This window comes from Vipera ursinii, assembly GCF_947247035.1.
Source record: "Vipera ursinii genome assembly, chromosome: 3".
In the NCBI taxonomy this organism is placed as follows: Eukaryota; Metazoa; Chordata; class Lepidosauria; order Squamata; family Viperidae; genus Vipera; species Vipera ursinii.
The window spans coordinates 212,592,426-212,609,877 of NC_139516.1; positions in this window are offsets into that span (position 1 = coordinate 212,592,426).

The following is a 17,452-nucleotide window of genomic DNA, read 5'->3' on the forward strand; positions in this document are numbered from 1 at the left end:
AGAAAGGTCCCTGGGGTTCTCCACCCTCATCCCCACAAGACGCTGAGAGGTCGAGGGTCTGCTCAGACTTGGGAGAAGGGTGCCCAGAGGGTGGGGGGACATGAGGAGGGGTCCAAGGAGGGCAGGCTGGAGGACCTTTTCAATCCGAGGAAGAGAGGAGAAAGGGGAGGGGAGCCTGGCAATGTCAGGTACACAAAATGGCACCACAAGGAAAAGGGCCAAGAACCGCAGAGCGGAAATAAAAAGTGGCAATAAACCTGATGTTTACATCACATGAAAACTAGAACAAATCCAGGCATTCTGCAATCGGCATCCTGCACGCCAAGTAAAAAAGAAAAAAACTCAAGGAAGGGGACGGGCGTTTGTGGCGGGAGAAGGCCTACATCAGCCCCCCTGCTCTAACTCAGCTTCTCTTTTCTCTGCTTTTGGCTTCCAGCTGGCAGGCCCCCCTCTTGAGGGTTAAAGCCCCTTCCTCTAGGCTCTGCCTAAGGGGAGGGGGCTGGGATTGTGCTGGCAGGGAGGACGGGCTGCTCCCCCCTCCCTTTGCTCTCCGGCCTTGGGCATCTGGAGCTGACCACTGCCTTCCCAAAAGGGCAAAACCGGGGCACGTCTCCTGTGGCTTGAGGAAGGAGGGGGGTGGACTGTGGGACCTCCCCCCTCAATCAAACGGGCAGGTGGGTCTGTGTCCCTGTGTGTCCCTCCGGATATCCCAGGCTGAGCGTCCAAAGAATCGTCTGGTTTGGCTTATTTGTCAAAAAATAAAAACCCAGACTACTTTCCCTCCCCACCCAGCCTCCCCCCGGGATGCAGCCAGGCGAAGAGAAAGGCCGAAGGGACGGCTGACCCCCGCCCGCCCCCCGGCCCCCTTTCGGTGGCCGATCGCGCGGCCTTCCCCCCTCGCCCGGCAGAAGGAGGCAGGCGGGCTGCCAGCTGGAGGGAGGCCGCGGCGGTGACGAGCTCCGGGTCGCCTGGACATCGCGGGCTGCCAGCCCGGGTCCAGAAGCTTCCATCTTCGCCGCAGCCGCGGACCTCGGCCGGGCCGACGCCCCGCTCTCCCCAGCGAGGAGGGAGGGCCGCGGGAAGAGGGTTCGGCACATGACCGCCTGACCGGCGCTGCATCGCCCCGGGGTTGGGATGGGGCGCGCTTTTAAAGCCAGGCCGGGCCGCCCGAGCAGGGAGCCGTCGTGCCGCCGTCGGAGCAGAAGCAGAGCCGAGACCGCCGTCCGGAGCCTCGTAACAGCCTTCCAAGTAAGGCGCGGAGGGGGGCGCTCGCTCGGGGATCCCCGCCTTCCCCTTGTCCGGTCCCAGCCCCGGGGAACAGAGGAAGAGGCCGGGTGGGGCGAGAGCGGAGGGGCCGCTTGAGATGGAGGGGTTGGGGACGTCCCCGGCTGCGTTTCCGCCAGAGGTCAGTCCCGGGCGCCGCCCGGCCAGGCTTGGGACCACAAGCCGCTCGGCGCGGAGTGTAACGCGCGCCGGGAGAGGCGCGCTGTTTTTCCGAATTGGCGGAGGAGGAGGCGGCGCTCCGAGGGAAGGTCCCTCCGCCAAGCAGAGCCCCGGGTTCCTACAGACCCTTCCCATGGGAGGGGGGTAACTCTGAGGGGGGGTCACGGCCAGGCTGGCCGGCCCCTCCTGGCAGCTCTGCAGGGGCTGCCCCGGTCTCCTGGGAAGGCAGCGGACTCCTGCGGCCAGGAGAAGCCTCTGGAGAGCCGGGCCCTGCTCCGCCCCCACCCCACAATTAGGGCAGCTGTCCCAGAGTCAAGAAGCGCCTGAGCTGCCCCGCTGCACTCCGGTGTGTCACTTCCTCTGATGGGTCGGGCCGCCTCTGCCCCAGGACTCGGCAGCCTGCCTGGCCGGCCTCCCCGAGTGGCAATTAGGGCTGCAGCCTGGAATCCGGGTGCCTCACTGCCCTCTGGGGTATCCCGCTCCTCCGCCTGCTTCCCAAAAATAATTGTCCGGGGTTCAGCCACAACAACCGTCGCCGCCAGCAGGGAAGCGCTCCGCGTCATTCCAGGGCTGCGGTTCAGCCTTCCTCGTGTGGCCGGTTGCTGGGTGGAGCAACCAGCCCGGGGCCGGAGAGCTGGCACCTCCCCCAAACGTGGATGAAGGACCGTCCAAAACAGGGCCCCGGATGGGCCAAGCCAGGGTCACCTCCCAAGAGAGTTGGTCCAGGACCCCCCCCCCCAATCAGCACCGTGCAGCTGAAGCCCAAGGGTGGCTCTTGTGCTGCCGCCCCCCCCATGGGCAGTGCCCCTCCCAGAGAGACAGAGTGGGGCCCCTCTGCGGTGGTGCTTCACTCCTTGATGGGGAGGCTCAGTGGCCCTGCAAAAGTTGATGGGGGGATGAGGAAATGGACCTCAGCCCCCCCCCCCCAGAAAGAGAAAGGACAGGGTTGCTGTTCCTGCTTGCTGGTGTTCCTGCCAGCCTTGGCTTCTGTGTGTGTGTGTGTGTGTGTGTACACAGGCAAGCACAGGCCTCAGTGTTTTGGAATGGCCTCTGTGGCGCGCTCTGTAGCCTGCTTTCAGGGCAGCTGTTCCTCAGGTGCACCAATTATCCACCTTGAGCAAGGAGCTCAGAGGAGAGGCAGCCCTTGGCCAGCCTGAGCACCACCGGGGCCCAAGGGGGCAAGTCATGCCCCACAAGGCAGCAATTAAAGCAGGGACAAGAAGTGAGCTGGCAGCATCTGGGGCTTGACTGGCTTCCCAGCCGGGAGCAAAAGGGGGCGTGGGGTGGATGCCTGGCCTCCCACTCAGCTTCCTGCCTGCCTGGACCAAGCCCTCTTGCCAAGGGGCCCTTTGCCCAGTTGACCTTTTGCTGGAGAACCTGCCACAGCCAGGAGCCACTGAGCAGCCACTCTCCGACTGACATGGCTGAGGTATGCGGGGCAGGCTGGTTCTCCCCACAGAGCCCCCAAACGGGGTGGGAGGGGCTGGGAGCCAGTTGGAAAAGTCCCATTGGTCTGGGGCTGGAGATGGGGCATTACGTCCACATTTCTCAAGGTGGCTGTCCATGTCCAAAGTGGCCTTGCTCTGGCCCTGCTCCGGGGATGGCCCTTGTGCCTGGCACAAAGGGTGGGGGAAAAATCTGTGGCCAGAAACCCTGCCAGGTGGGTGATGGCCTTTCGGCTGACCCTCTGGGTAAAGGACTGGTGGCCAGGTTGGCCTGGTGAGGCTGCCCAGGGGGGGTGGGCTGAGCTGCCTGTGGCCTGCCCTTGACCAAGCCCGTTGGCCTTTTCTCTCCCTACAGAACTGTCCGCCACCTCCTGCCCGCGCCCATCGCCAGAGACAGCGTGATATCTCCATCCAGGTCCAAGTGATGCCAGGAGACAAGCGCTCTACCGCGGGGAGTCCAGAGGGTGCCCCCATTATGCAAGTCCGTGAAGAAGCTCATTGGCCCTTCCCTAACCTGTTGGATCCCAGGGAGGATCAGGTCATCGCGGGCATCCTCAAGGAGCCTGGCCGGGAGAGGCTGAGCATCCGGCAGGCCCTGCACAGAGGCCTCCTCACGCATGGAACGGGCCTGGCCCTGCTGGAGCACCAGGCCGCCTCTGGCTACATCGTGGACTGTGCCAAGAATCGGCTGCTCTCGGTGAGAGATGCCAGGAACGCGGGTCTGCTGGATCGGGACCACTTCAACACGCTCTTGATTGCCGAGAAAGCCGTGACCGGTTACACGGATCCCTTCTCAGGAAACAAAATCTCCCTCTTCCAGGCCATGAGGAAAGGCCTCCTGATCAAGGACCATGGCATCCGCCTGCTGGAGGCCCAGGTGGCCACGGGGGGACTCATCCACCCCATGCACAGCCACCGCCTCCCCGTGGAGGTGGCCTACAAGTGGGGGTACCTGGATGCGGAGATTTTCCACCTGATCTCCAACCCCTCCAATCACACCAAGAGGTGCTTCGACCCCAACGCCCGCGAGAACCTCACCTACCTGCAGCTCCTACCCCGCTGCATCCTGGACCCGGAGACTGGGCTGCTGATGTTCCAGGTGATGGATAAGGGGTGCGTCCACCTGGAGGAGAACGCGCGGAAGTCCTTGAAGTCTGCCACCGTGAAGGTCCAGGTTGGGATTTTCCAAGGCCAGGAAGTCTCCTTGTGGGACCTCCTCTTCTCCAGATACATCCTTGAGAATAAGCGGAAGGAGCTACTAAAGCAGTTCAAATCTGGCTCCATAACCCTTCAAGAGTTGACGCAGGTGCTCACCTCCATCATTGACGAGGCGGAGGCCAAAAGCAAGTCAAAGCCCATCCAGATGATGCTTTTGCGCGACAGAGACCGAAGCCGGTGCAGCTCCGAGAGGGAGATTGTAGAAAAGATCCTGAAGTCCAGGGTGGTCATGATGCCAGCTGGGGAGTTCTCTGGACACAAGATCTCTGTGTGGGATCTCCTCCATTCCAAGTACATCCCTAAAGGGAAGAGGAAGGAACTCCTAAAGCTGTTTGCGACTGGCGTTCTCACAGTTGACCAGATGGAAGTGGTGGTTACTGCCATAGTGGCCAAAGTGGAGGAAGAGAAGGCCAAAGTGTTGAGTGCAGGCCAGGAGGACGAGAGAGGGTGTGAGTCCCAGGAGACCCAAGCGCAGCAATCCTTAAAGCTGATCCAGATCCCAGTAACCTCTGGCCAATTCAAAGGACAGAACATGTCTGTGCTGGATCTTCTCTTCTCTAAGTATTTTTCCCGTGAGAAAAGGCAGGAGCTGCTGGAGCTCTACGGGTCAGGGGCACTGAGTCCTAAGCAGATGGTGGAAGCTGTGAGGAGCACCCTGGAGAAAGTAGAGGCCGGTAGGAAGAAGTTCATGATAAGGATTAAGGGTCGGAGCCAGGAAGCCTCTGGGAGCAAGGAGGTCACGGCAGCTTCAAGCTCCTCCACCTCCCAGCCGGCCGATGACTTGCTGAAGGCCAAGGTGGTCACCATCCCTGCGGGAGAGTTCCGGGGGCAGCAGATGTCTGTGTGGGACCTTCTCTTCTCTCAGTACATCACGAGAGACAAAGGGGAGGAGCTCCTGAGGAAGTACAGGGAAGGGGCCTTCAGCGTGCAGGAGATGGCCTCCATGCTCACCATCCTGGTTTCGCTGCACGACCTCTTCTCGACTCTGGAGAAAACAGCTCCCAGAACTGGCGCAAAGGCTTCATCCCAGGGCTCGCTTGGTCCCCCCACCGTATCGTTTGAGGGGGAAGAAGAAGAGGAAGATGAGGACGAAGATGATGAGGACAGTGGCGACGAGGACCAGAAGAAGAAGGACAAGGTCTTGAAATCGAGAATGGTGGAGGTTCCTGTGGGGGAATTCGCTGGGCGGAAGGTCTCTCTCTGGGACTTGCTTCACTCCAAGTACTTCCCAGAGAAGAAGAGGAAGGAAGTCCTGAAGCTGTACAGGATTGGAATTCTCTCAGCTGACCAAATGGAAACCATCATCACAGCAGTCGTAACCAAACTTTGTGAAGAAAAGGCTAAAGAAGACCGGCATGGAAGCGGCCCTCCTTGCCACTGCCTGAAAGAAGCCGGGGCGGCTGAGCTCTCCGTCAAGAGGCCCAGGGAGAGAACCATGGAAAATCTAACTTTTGAGTTTCCCGTTGGGGAGTTCCAAGGCCGGAGAGTGACGGTGTGGGACCTGCTCTTCTCTAACTATGTCTCGGAGGCCAAGCGGCAGGAGCTCCTGACCAAGTACGCCACGGGGGCGCTGAACAACCAGGACCTGCTGGCTGCCCTCACCGCCCTCATCACGGAGGCCCACAGCCAGAGGAACATGCTCAGCATCCCACCCCTCTTCCCCCTGCTGCCCCGGGAGGCTTCGTACATGATGTTTGGGGCCCCCAGGGCCTCCATGCAAGACCTCCTGTGTCCTCAGGAACAAGAAGCCCAGAACAATGGAAAGGTGACCTACAGCGAGGTCACCATGACTACCACCGTGGTTCAAGGGGCGGAGCAAAAGCCAGAATAGGCCTTGGGCAGATTCTGGAGCGTGGAGTTTTACTCCCAATGCTGGGGAGGGGATGTGGGGGCAGGAGACTGACGAGCAGCCCTGAAGGGAAAGTGCTTGGGTGGGGAGGGTCTACGGGGGGGAGGAGCAGGGAGGTTCTTCTTGGGCCTTAGAGAGGGGCGGTTGATCCAGGCAACCAGTGGGAGGCTGAGTCACAGGCTGGTTTGTGCCAGGGGTTCGGCTAGGCTGAAAGGGGCTGGACCATCCATCTGTAGGGAACCGGGACATCATCTTTGCACATCACGTTAAGCCATCGTGGTGTTTGTTTGGGCACCACACATGGGAACGAGGTAGGTGCTTTGGTGACCTGGGCTGAGGCTTTCATGTGGTACGTATCTGCCCCTGGATGAAAGAGCCTGACCTTGGCTGCGGGGGGGTGGGGGTGGGGGTGATGGGACTTATATCTTTGCCCAAGTCCCTTTGGCAGGAATCCCTGGCCTGGCAGCCTTCCCTTCACCTTGGCTGGAGCTGGCAAGGAGGGACGCCTGTTTCTCGGATCGGTCAGCCCTCAGCTCAGTCCTGTGCCTGCAGGTCAAGCATTCCCCTCTCTGGGATGGTCCCAAAGATTTTTTCAAAGACCACACTGTGCTTGGGACCCCCATCCCTCCTGGCCACTCCCAGGTCCCCGGGTGGAGGATCAGCCTGACCCCTGCTAACTGGCCAGGGGCCTGTGAGGGGAGAGGGGGACCCTAGCCTGCTCCTGTTAGGGGCACTGCTGTCCTGAGGCCATGGGGAGGGTCCTGCCAGGGCCAGGAACTGCCTGTGCTCTCTCTCTCTCATCATCTGCTGCTTCTCTGCCTGGTTCTGGGACCCTCCACCCCCTGGGCCAGTCTGGGTGTCTGCTGCACCCTCTGTGAGGAGGCCACTGGTCTCACCTTCCAGCTGTGGCTGGTGGTCACTTGCCCTGGCAAGCGCAGTACAGCCCTTGGCCACCTGGGTGGGGTGGAACGAGGCTAGGGCATTGGCTGGACTTGCAAGCGCTTTGTGCATTTCCACTTGTGGAACCAGAATGAAATCGGCCTGTGGGCACCTCCCCCAGCATCCCATCAAGCCCCTGTGTTGGGTGGGCTGTGCTCAGGTCAGGTCCCCTGTCCAGGGACCAAGCCATGCAGGGACCAGGCGCTCACTCTGGACTTTTGCCAAGAGCTGGTGCGGAAGCTGCAGTTGTGACTAGAGCGCAGCAGTCGGTGAAGGAGGAGAAGCACAGGTGCTGCAGTGGTGCTGTGGTGTGAGTGTAGGGACTGGGAGGGGCGGGGGGTGTCAGGTGCTTGTTGTCTTGTGAAACAATCTGTTTAGTTTTGCTCTCTGTCAATAAAAAGTGGATAACCCAATGGCAACTTCCTCTTTCCAAGAATTTGACCGACCTTGCCCTGCCTGGCTGGTCACCCCCGGCTGGCAGCAGCCACTCCCCATCTTCCCTTCTGATAACCCCCCCTCACCTCTGATGCAAGCAGAGGCTTCCTGGCAGGGCCTCTGGCAGCACTGAGGGGGTGGCTTCATCTGTGGCATGTTGGAGGGGGTGACCAGCCAGGCATCTTAGCCACCTTCCTGCCTGTTTCTGCTGAAAATCCCCAACCCTCAGGAAAGAGATGGAGTTGGGAGTCGGGGGGGGGGGGAGAAACCATCCCAGAAATGTAAGTTAGCTTAGGGTTCGTGAGTGGTTTCTTTATGGGGGGGAATATCAGCAGCAGCAAGAATTGGGCACTGCAAGAAACTGACTAGCGGCCCCAAATGATGCTTAGGCCAGGCAGGAGGCCAGTCCCGAGGAAGAGGAAGGACCGGAACGTCCCAGGTGGGGTGCGATTCTCGAGGGCGGCCTCACTGAAGGTTGGGGACCACTGCGGCTTCCTGGATGCTTCCCAGCCCAGGAATTCCTGGGTGGTCCCCCACCCATCTGCAATTAGAGCAGCAAAACAAGGAAATGAGGAAACAGGTGGGGCTGGCCCACATCAAAGGCCCCAGAGCATGCAGGGCAGAGGTGATATTTCCAGAAAAGTAGCACACCCAGAGAGCAACATTTCCGCAGGTGCAGCCTGGCTTGTTCTTCGCCTGCCACGAGAGTGAGCTCAGCCCCAGAAGGAGGGGGCCCGAGTGGGCGAGGGAAGGGTGGCAGCAAAGGGGGAAGGAGGGAGGGGGTCCGTGGAAGGGCAGAATAGGAAGGGAGCCTGCTTTGGGGGCTGATCCAAAGGGGGGAGGATGTTTAAAGGTCAACCAAGCCCCCCAGGGAGCAGTCTGGCACGGGGTTGGAGAGGTGCCTGCCACCAGCCCCAGCCCGGATCCTGCCCACCGTGCAGCAGCAGCGCCAACGTGCCCGACCACGGCCAAATGTCTATGGAGATTCCCCGTCATCCAGGTCATGGCTGTCCCAAAGGGGCTTTTTCCCTGGAGGCAACTGGACTTCCTTTTGAAGATGTCTCGCTTCTCATCCAAGACATTTCGCTTCTTCCGTGAGAAGCCACACATCTCCAGAAGAAACACAAGGAAGTCCAGTTGCCTCCAGGAAAAAAGCCCCTTTGGGAGAGAGCACGGTCAGGGAGCCCGTCAGCCCCACCTTCCCGCCCCCATTTGTACGGGCTGCCTGTCTCCTTGCAATGTCTTCAGTGCCGCAGTGAAGGAGGCCTCACCCTCCGCTCAGGAGGAGTCTAGGGGAATCTCTTCTAATTCACAGATATGACTGCAGGAGGAGAGCAAGTCCACGAAAGCTTCTGCCGAGTCTGAATAAAATGGGAGATTCAGAAAAGATGCTACCAAACTCCTCTGGGGTTTTGGCCACCACAGATTAATCCGTTACCCACAAAGATGTTGGACGGCAGGGCTGGGCTCAGGGAGACCTGGGTTCAACTTTATCCTCAGCCACAGAAACATGGCCCACCTCGCAGGGTGCTTGTTGTGTGAAAGAACAGCCTTCTTAAGCTCCTGAATAGAAGAATGGATGGAAAGGTCAAGAAAAAGGTCATCTTCACAGGCTCTGGGCCCAGATGGGACACCTGCCGTACTGTCCCTCGACCACACAGCATCCCGACAGCCTCCTCATACTTCTTGGTCGATCCTCCAGCTTGGTCAGCCTCAAAGGAGGAGCCTCTCCTGGGATTCCTCTGGTCAGCTGACCCTCCCAGGCATTCCTCCCCAGAGAAGGAAAGACAGAGAACTGGGTTTCCACTGTCTTAATTTCCACCCTGATTCTCTGATCCCTGGGGGGCTTGCTCTTTGCAGCCCAGGTCAGCTCTTCTTTTCTCTGGCTCGCTCGCTCCTTGAACCCACCGCCTCTTCTCTGGAGTGAGGTTCCTCTGCCCCCCCCACGGGATCTGGAAGGCCCCCACCTGCTACTGCTTTGAACCGGGTTGTTTTCATTTTTTTCCCATCCAGCGTTTGTCCTGCCATCTCTGCCCGATTTTGTTCATGGTTGCTTTTATTGTCCTGTTTTAAATCATTTGTGAAGAATGCCTAAAGCAGGGGTCTTCAAACTCTGCCCTTTTGTGACTCATGGACTTCAACTCCCAGAATTCCTTAGCCAGCGTGCCTGGCTGAGGAATTCTGGGAGTTGAAGTCCATGAGTCATAAAAGGGCCGAGTTTGAAGACCCCTGGCCTAAAGAGTCCAGTGGCGGCAGGTCCAAATTAAAATAATGCGGATGCTAATAACCATAATGCGATCGGGGAAAAGACTGGCCGGTGGATTCGGGGTCAGCGCGCCCAGGCCAGCTTCCCGTAGAGTAGCAGAAGCGACCCCCGAGCGTCCGTAGCGCTCTGCCTGCGGGTTTTCTGGCCGGCCGGCCTCAAAGGCTCCCTGACTTTCGTCTGGCAGGCAGCTCGCCCCACGCGGGACAGCAGGCAGATGAGTACATCATCAGCTCTTTATTGTGGGTAGGACCGTACTGAGCAAAGGGGGTTACCTGTACCCCTTATATACCTTGCCAGGTACGTTCTCGGCCAATCCGTTCATCTGAATCTCCCGCCGAAAGCTAACCAGCCAATATGGTAACGGTACAGCGCCACCTGGTGGTATTTGCCGAGCTGCTGCTTAATCCCCATACATAACAATCTGGCAGGCAGCTCGCCCCGCGCGGGATCGCCGAAAGGCGCGGGCGGTGGGGGGCATAGCTCAGCCGCCCCCGCTCCTCCCCTCCGAGTCCTGCCTCCTTTGCAGTCGCGGAGGAGCGGGCGGCGTCGGCCTGCGCAGCTGTATGCCCGAGCGCTTCCCTCCTGCGCTGGCAGAGAGCGCGAGCCGGGAATGCCGGGGCGAGCGCGGAGGCCCAGGGAGGCCCCGCGTTGTCCGATCCGCGCGGCCGCGTGCTGGGGGCCGGCTGGCAGCCGCTTTGGGCTTGACGGAGCCGGCCAGGAGCGAGCGCCGGCTGCGGGCACTGGAGCCGCCACGGGGAAGCTCCGCGCGGGCGTCTCCGGTTGTTTGAACCCAAGAGACAAATAAGGGCGGCGCCGAGAGAGAGGAAGGAAACTAAATCGGACCGCGAGCTTCGCTCAATTATGCGCCCGGTCCTCCCTGTCCCCCGGCTAGCCGCCGCCCCGGACACCCGCTCATCTCCCGGCTGCGGAGGAAATGGACGCTGCGCGGAGCTGGAACGGGGCGCGAGAAGGAGCAGCGCCTTCTCCTCCCTCGGGAAGGGCAACCCAGCGCGCCGCCGCCCCCACCGCTCCCGTCTGTCCCGCCACCCGCGCTGGATGCGGAGCTTCGCGGCGGGGGCGGCTCGCCTTCTGAGCCACGATGCTGACGCTCCCCGATACAGGCTACTGCCGGATGAGGTGGGGCTGGATCCCGCTTCTGTCCCCTCCCATTTGCCGCCCAGGCAATCGGCGAACACCGGCATATAATGGCTGTGAAAGGGGGGGAGGAAGGTCAACCTGTCCGACGCTTCCCTCCCCCCTCCCCCCATTGCACCCCACTTCCTGCTCCCCTCCCCGCACCATTCAGTTGGGCTGCTCTTGCGTTTATAGCTGCCAATGGATGTTGCCCCACCAGAAATACGACTAGTAAAAGGGCAAGCAAAGTACAGATGAAGCATCTCGTGTGCGCAACAGGCGAGGGAGCCGAGGGGCCCTGGGACAGCCCAGGCTACCCTCACGGCAGAGGGCAGGCCTGGTGAGAGGAAGGCTCCTGGTGGGGCAGAACGATGCTCTCGGGCATCCCCCTCCCCCAGAGGAAGCTGCAGGAAAGTGCTGGTTATCCGGAATGAATTCACCTGTCTGTAACCCGTTCTTCTCCAAAGCACCCGAGGGCAGGATAAGAAGCACTCGGAGCAAACTTCTTAAAGAGAGATCCAAACCGGAACTAAAGAGAAATCTGAGGAATTCTTGTAATGACGATCATTTTGGCTTCCAAAAAGGAAGGTGGGGCAGTAAAGGAATCTGATGACTTGGATTTGGTCCCCTCCAAAATGGGTGGAAGCAGCCACACAACTCTTAAGGAGATCTCGATTTGAACAAAAGCACAGTGGAAAGAGTCGAGCAGAAACCACCAGGGCCATTTTTAACAAGCCCAAGGAACAGCAGGGAAGAGCCGGGGATGTAACCTTCACGCACTGCAAGGATGGCGGAGCCGCAGCACAGCCTCCCTGCGGAGGAGAATTAGGAGGGTGCAGCCTCCCGCCAATTCCAGGAGGAAGCAGGTGAAACAGAAGGAGGGGCTTATGGGACAGGGAGGAGGAGCTCTGGACCGTCTGGGAAGGGTCGGAAGGAGGTCAGGAGGGCAAAGGGGGAGGTGAGCTAAGCCCCAAGAGGGCCAAAATCCGGCCAAGAGGGCTCCCAGAAAGGCCAGCAGCAGGAGAGAGAGAGGGAAAGCAGGCGGTGGGTCGACCAGGCTAGAAACCAGGAGGCGGCGAGTTCTAGTCCCACCTTTGGCATGAAAGCCAGCTGGGTGACTGTGGGCCACTCACACTCTCTCAACCCAACCCACCTCACAGGGTTGTTTTCTGGGGAAATTAGGAGGAGGAAAGTGCCTTATTTATGAAAACAATAAATGTGTTATAAATAAATAATAACCCAGCCCTCTTTGGATCCAGAGGAAGCTGATTTGAATACCCCAGGAAGGGGGAAGGGACCTTCTGGCTAAGCTTCGAGTCCCCAGGCCTGGATGAAGGCCAAGGAGCTACAGGTAGTTCTCACTTAACAACCACTTATTTAGTGAAGTGATAACACTGAAAAAAATGATTTTCCACGCATCCTGACACTTACACCTGTTGCAGCATCCCCGCAGTCAGGTGATCACCATTTGCGACCTTCCCAGGCAGCTTCTGACAGCAAAGTCAATGGGGAAGCTGGGGAGTGGGGGTGTCCCTGCGATTCCTCGGCTAAGGACTGCTGGTGATTTGCTAATAAGCACAACCGGGACTGCTGGAGCTGCCATTGGTTAAGTCAGCTTGATGGGGTGATGTTTCCCCTAACCACCGCTCCACTTGGCACTGGGGTCACCAGCCCAATTAGGGTCATTAAGCGAGGCTGGCCTGCATTGGGACCTCTGCCAGGTAGCTCCAAAGCAGGGGTGTCAAACTGCTGACCCACGGGCTGGTTACATCATGCAGATGCCGCGCCCACCGCAGCTCCGGCAATGTGAAAAAAGTCATGAAAACTCACGACACGTCACGTGACACGGCAAGTTTGACACCCGTGCTCTAAAGCAGGGCTTTTCAACTTTTTCACCCATTGTACCTGTTCTGAATCCAAGCCATTGTGTATTCATTAATCTCTTGATAAGACCTCTATGGTCTAGATAAGCAGATTTCCTTAACATTAACAGCTCTCTTCAGATAGTTGAAGTCGTGGAAAACACCTTTTATCATATAGAAATACCTTTATTGCATGTAGATTAAGATGACGTTTGTACAGCATTTCCAAGATATTTCCAAGGTATCTCCAAGGTCAGAAAATGGTAATATTCCCAGCGACTGCACATCTGCTGTTGTCACATGTTAGCTGAATAATAATGGAGGATGGGATTCTCTCCAGAGACAAAGGAGGAGGAAGTCCATCCCAGAAAGGGGAGGGAAGAGGAAATACATCATAGGGTAGGAGGGTCTGACTGCCCACATTGTAATTACTCCAAAACAGCCACGTGGTGGCAGCACACTCCCCGTCTGGTATTACATAATACCACCATATAAACCATATAACGGTAGTTATACAAATACACGTTTGTAGTTTGCTAGTTGCCATAAAACACCTAAGATATAGATAATAAACCTGAGATAGACATAAAACTTGAGAAATATAAAATAAACATGCATACATATGAGGCATAAAACCTGAAAGATATAAAAATCAGCATGAGATATATGAGGTATAAAACCTGAGAAATATAAGAAATAACATGCATACATATTGCAATAATAAAAACTGCCATTTCAGGCTGAGGTTTTGCTTGTTGTGTTCAAGACCTGAAAGATATAAAAGAACATGCATATATATTGCAATAATAACAATTGCCTTTTCAGGCCTCAATAGTCTGAATCAAGTTGAAGGCACTTTTCTTCTTGAAGTCAGGATTCAACAAGGAAATCAACGAGTTCAGTCTTCAAGAGGCAAAAGCAGGACTAGTTCTGCGATGGTCTGATGAAAGTTTTTGGTGCCCTTCGATTCTTGAGGTCGTTAGTCCTTAAACAGAACAAGGTCTCTAACTTGAAGATAGGGTAAAGGTGAAACGTTGGTGACTGGAGCGTGACTTTGTTGCTCCCCACCATGCTGCTCCCCGCCATAATTGGAAGCAGGGTTGGATACAGGTGATTGCTGTGGATTGCCTGGAAGTGGATCAGGATGCGTAGCTGTATCGTGTTTGTCACTATCGCATTCTGTGCACTTGAAAAAGGCTTTACAATTTTTAGCAAAATGACCATATGAAGCATAGCACCTGTAGTATATTCCAAGTTTTGAGGAACCACTTTCTGCTCTTGTATAGTCATTGCTCTAAGCTGACAACATTTTCTAAGAGGGTGAGGCAGTTTGTGAATAGGACACTGATGATTGGGATCTTCATCCCCACCACCTGAATCACTCCATTTAGGAGGAGATGGTACAGGAGGTGAGATGTCCGTCTTTCTTGTAGACACAGCTCCACGTGAGTCTTTGTGTTGAGCTGCTGTGTTAACATACCTTGGTGATGGTGATGGAGCAGGCACACTGGATTCAGGGTAGTTGAAGCTGGGGTCATTGTTCGTCCAGGCATGGTGACTGATGAACCTGCAAAAATATGAGAATGGGGGAAAGAAAAAGAGTAGAACGAGTTCCTCTCTGATGTTGAAGTTGAGATCAGCAATAGCAGCTTTGAAGGTTGCTTTCCAGGATCTGTAGGTCTCTGGACGGTCATTAAACTTTGAGAGGCTAGAGTTGAGAAGCTCTTGTCGAATCATGTACCTGGCATGGTCAGAACGGTCTGACCCCTCACTCCTTGATGCCAAAGAAACTTGTTGGGCCCCTTGGGTGTGGAGGTTCTCTGGTGAATAAGGATGAGGTGCACCAGAATAGAGTGATGTTGTAAAAGCATTCAGCTGCGGTGTATTCTGTAAGGTTTGTGCTGGTTGTCGATTCAACCGTTGATCATTGCTGGAAGTTACGTCGTCGTTGGCAAGAGGTGGTGCAGTTTGAAGTGTTGGCGCACCTGCTTCTGGGCGTTGAAGAGATGCAGGCTTTTGCAGGCTTGGGGTCTGTGTGTTGTTCGTAGGAAGCACGGCTGACGCACCTGTGTTGTGTTGTTGAAGAGGTGTAGGCCCTCTGTGATGTTTGTAGGCAGTGTGGAAGATGGCTCTGCATCGTTGCAAATATTATGCTCTAGCACGTATTTACTGGTGCGTTCCATTGGATCTTCCACATCTATTGAGATGGAAAAATCTGGATTGGTCCCTTCCTGCATCACTTGTTCATAGGCCTTCAGCTTTGCTAGGGCAACTGCTTCTTCCCCTTCAAGTCGCAGAATCTTTATTTTGGCTTCTGACTCTGCTTGACGGGCTTTCTCCTGTGCTTCCATCTCTGCTTCCTGTTTGGCAAAGGAAGCTTGTACTTTCTTTGCTTCTAGGTGTGCACGTGCCTCTGCCAACTTGTTACTTATTGTTGAAGTCCTGGAGCGAAGGGATCTGGCGGAACATACCGTGTGTCTACTTGATGTGGACCTATGAGATCTGGTCTCTTGCAGGTCTGCAATATGGATTTTTGCCTTATTCTTTGCATCTTGCACTAGGAGATCTCTTTGCTGGTTCAGATCCTCAATTTTGATTATTTCTGCTGAGGAATCATCTACATTAGAGTCATTCAAAAAAACCTATGTATTTTGCCTACGACCAATCAAGTATGCTTGATTGCAGAAATATGCAGACAAGAGGAATTTAATATCATTTTCTGACTATTCTGAATCCAAGCCATTGTGTATTAATTAATCTCTTGATAAGACCTCTATGGTCTAGATAAGCAAATTTCCTTAACATTAACATCTCTCTTCAGATAGTTGAACTCATGGAAAACACCTTTTATCATACAGAAATACCTTTATTGCATGTAGATTAAGATGACGTTTGTACAGCATTTCCAAGATATTTCCAAGGTATCTCCAAGGTCAGAAAATGGTAATATTCCCAGCGACTGCACATCTGCTGTTGTCACATGTTAGCTGAATAATAATGGAGGATGGGATTCTCTCCAGAGACAAATGAGGAGGAAGTCCATCCCAGAAAGGGGAGGGAAGAGGAAATACATCATAGGGTAGGAGGGTCTGACTGCCCACATTGTAATTACTCCAAAACAGCCACGTGGTGGCAGCACAGTACCACTTTTAGGATATGGCAACATCCGAGTACCACCAGTCGCCTAGCAAGGTGTCAAAAACTTGATGATCAAAAAAAAAAAAGGAAAAAAGTGATGAAGTACAGGTAGTCCTCAACTTACAACAGTTCGCTTAGTGACTGTTCGAAGTTACAATGGCACTGAAAAAAGTGCCCCCCAAGCCACAGCCGAGCAAGACACCTGCCTGCCTGCCTGCCCGCTCGGCGGTGCTCTTCCTCCTGTCCGAGGTTTTCATTGTTGTGAGCATTTCTGTTGAGGATTGGCAGCAGGGGTGGGGTGGGGGGTGTTTGGTTTTTATTTTTTCCCCCTCTGCTGGGTGGTTGCAGCAGGTTTTGGTCACTTCACATGACCCTGGGACACTGTGACCGTCATTAATATGAATCAGTTGCCAAGTATCTGAATGTAAATCACAAGACAAGTATCTGAATGTAAATCACTGCAACATTCCAGCTGATTGGTGCTTCTTCTGGGCTCACAGAAGCATCAGGATCAGCACTGAGCTCCAGCTGGAACCTGGCACTGATCCTAGCGCTTCTGCTGAGCCCTGACAGCCCTGCAGCTCCAGCCGTCTCTCGCTCAGGCTTGTGCGGTGCTGCCACCAGTTCAGCTGATTCCCCTCCCCCGCTACCACTGTCCTCCTCTTTTGTACCAGTCAAAGGCTTTGCTATTCCTTCCTTGGTCTGCAGGATTCTTTAGAGCAGGGCTTTTCAACCAATGGTACAGGCACCACCTGTGGTACATTGGCACCTGGCAGGTGGCACGCGACCATCCTAGAGGATGGCTCTAAAGAATCCTGCAGACCAAGGAAGGAATAGCAAAGCCTTTGACTGGTACAAAAGAGGAGGACAGCATTTGCAAGTGGGGGTGAGGGCAAAATCGCGAGGGAAGGGCAAGAGGCGAGTGGTGGGGAGGTTCTGCCCCTGGGAAAGAGGCCAGGAGGCGAGGGTGGGGGTGGGGCTTTCTCTTCAGATATGCAAGCAGACGGCTGGATTTAGATGTTTCCACCAGAGCTGGCAGAGTTACTTTAATTCTCTGGAGTTCACTCTGCTGTTCTTACCACACAGGACCAGCCCCTGTCCACGAAGAGTCCTTGCCAGGGTGCCATACGCTGCCTTCTGCAGGACGAGTGGTTGGGGGTGGCAAAACTGGCCAGTGTCCAATTGCCTTGGAAGGAAGGATCCTGGAGAAGATGCGCTTTAGATCCTCCTGGCTCAGGCAAATGCCCTGCACATACCAGAGGAAAGCAGCTGGGCTTCCTCAGACCTGGAGAGGTGACCTTGAGGCCACTTCTCTCCTCTCTCACAAAGGACTGGCTGCCAGGCGCCCGTCTGCTATCCTGCCAACCCTTTGAACCCTTTGCAGACAAGCCCAGGACCCTGTCTAGCAGGGCACAAATCGGCTGTGAGAACATGCCAGATCCAGCGGGGTGTGTGTGTGTGTGTGTGTGTGTCTTCTCAACAGAGTCCGTTGTAGGCCAGCGGAAGAGGTCAGGTCTGAGCAGAGACCCCAGCCCACACTAAAGGTGGTCCCCTGCAGGTGATCTTCATCCTCTAAGAGAGCTCCTCGACTTCTCCACAACCAGCCCCTAAACACCGGAGCCTCCCCCCCCCCGGCGGGGCAGGGCAGGTCGGCCGTCGAACGCCTTAAGGCCGGGGGTTTGGCGAGCTCGAGCCTGGCCACCGAGGCAGGGCCGAACCGGCT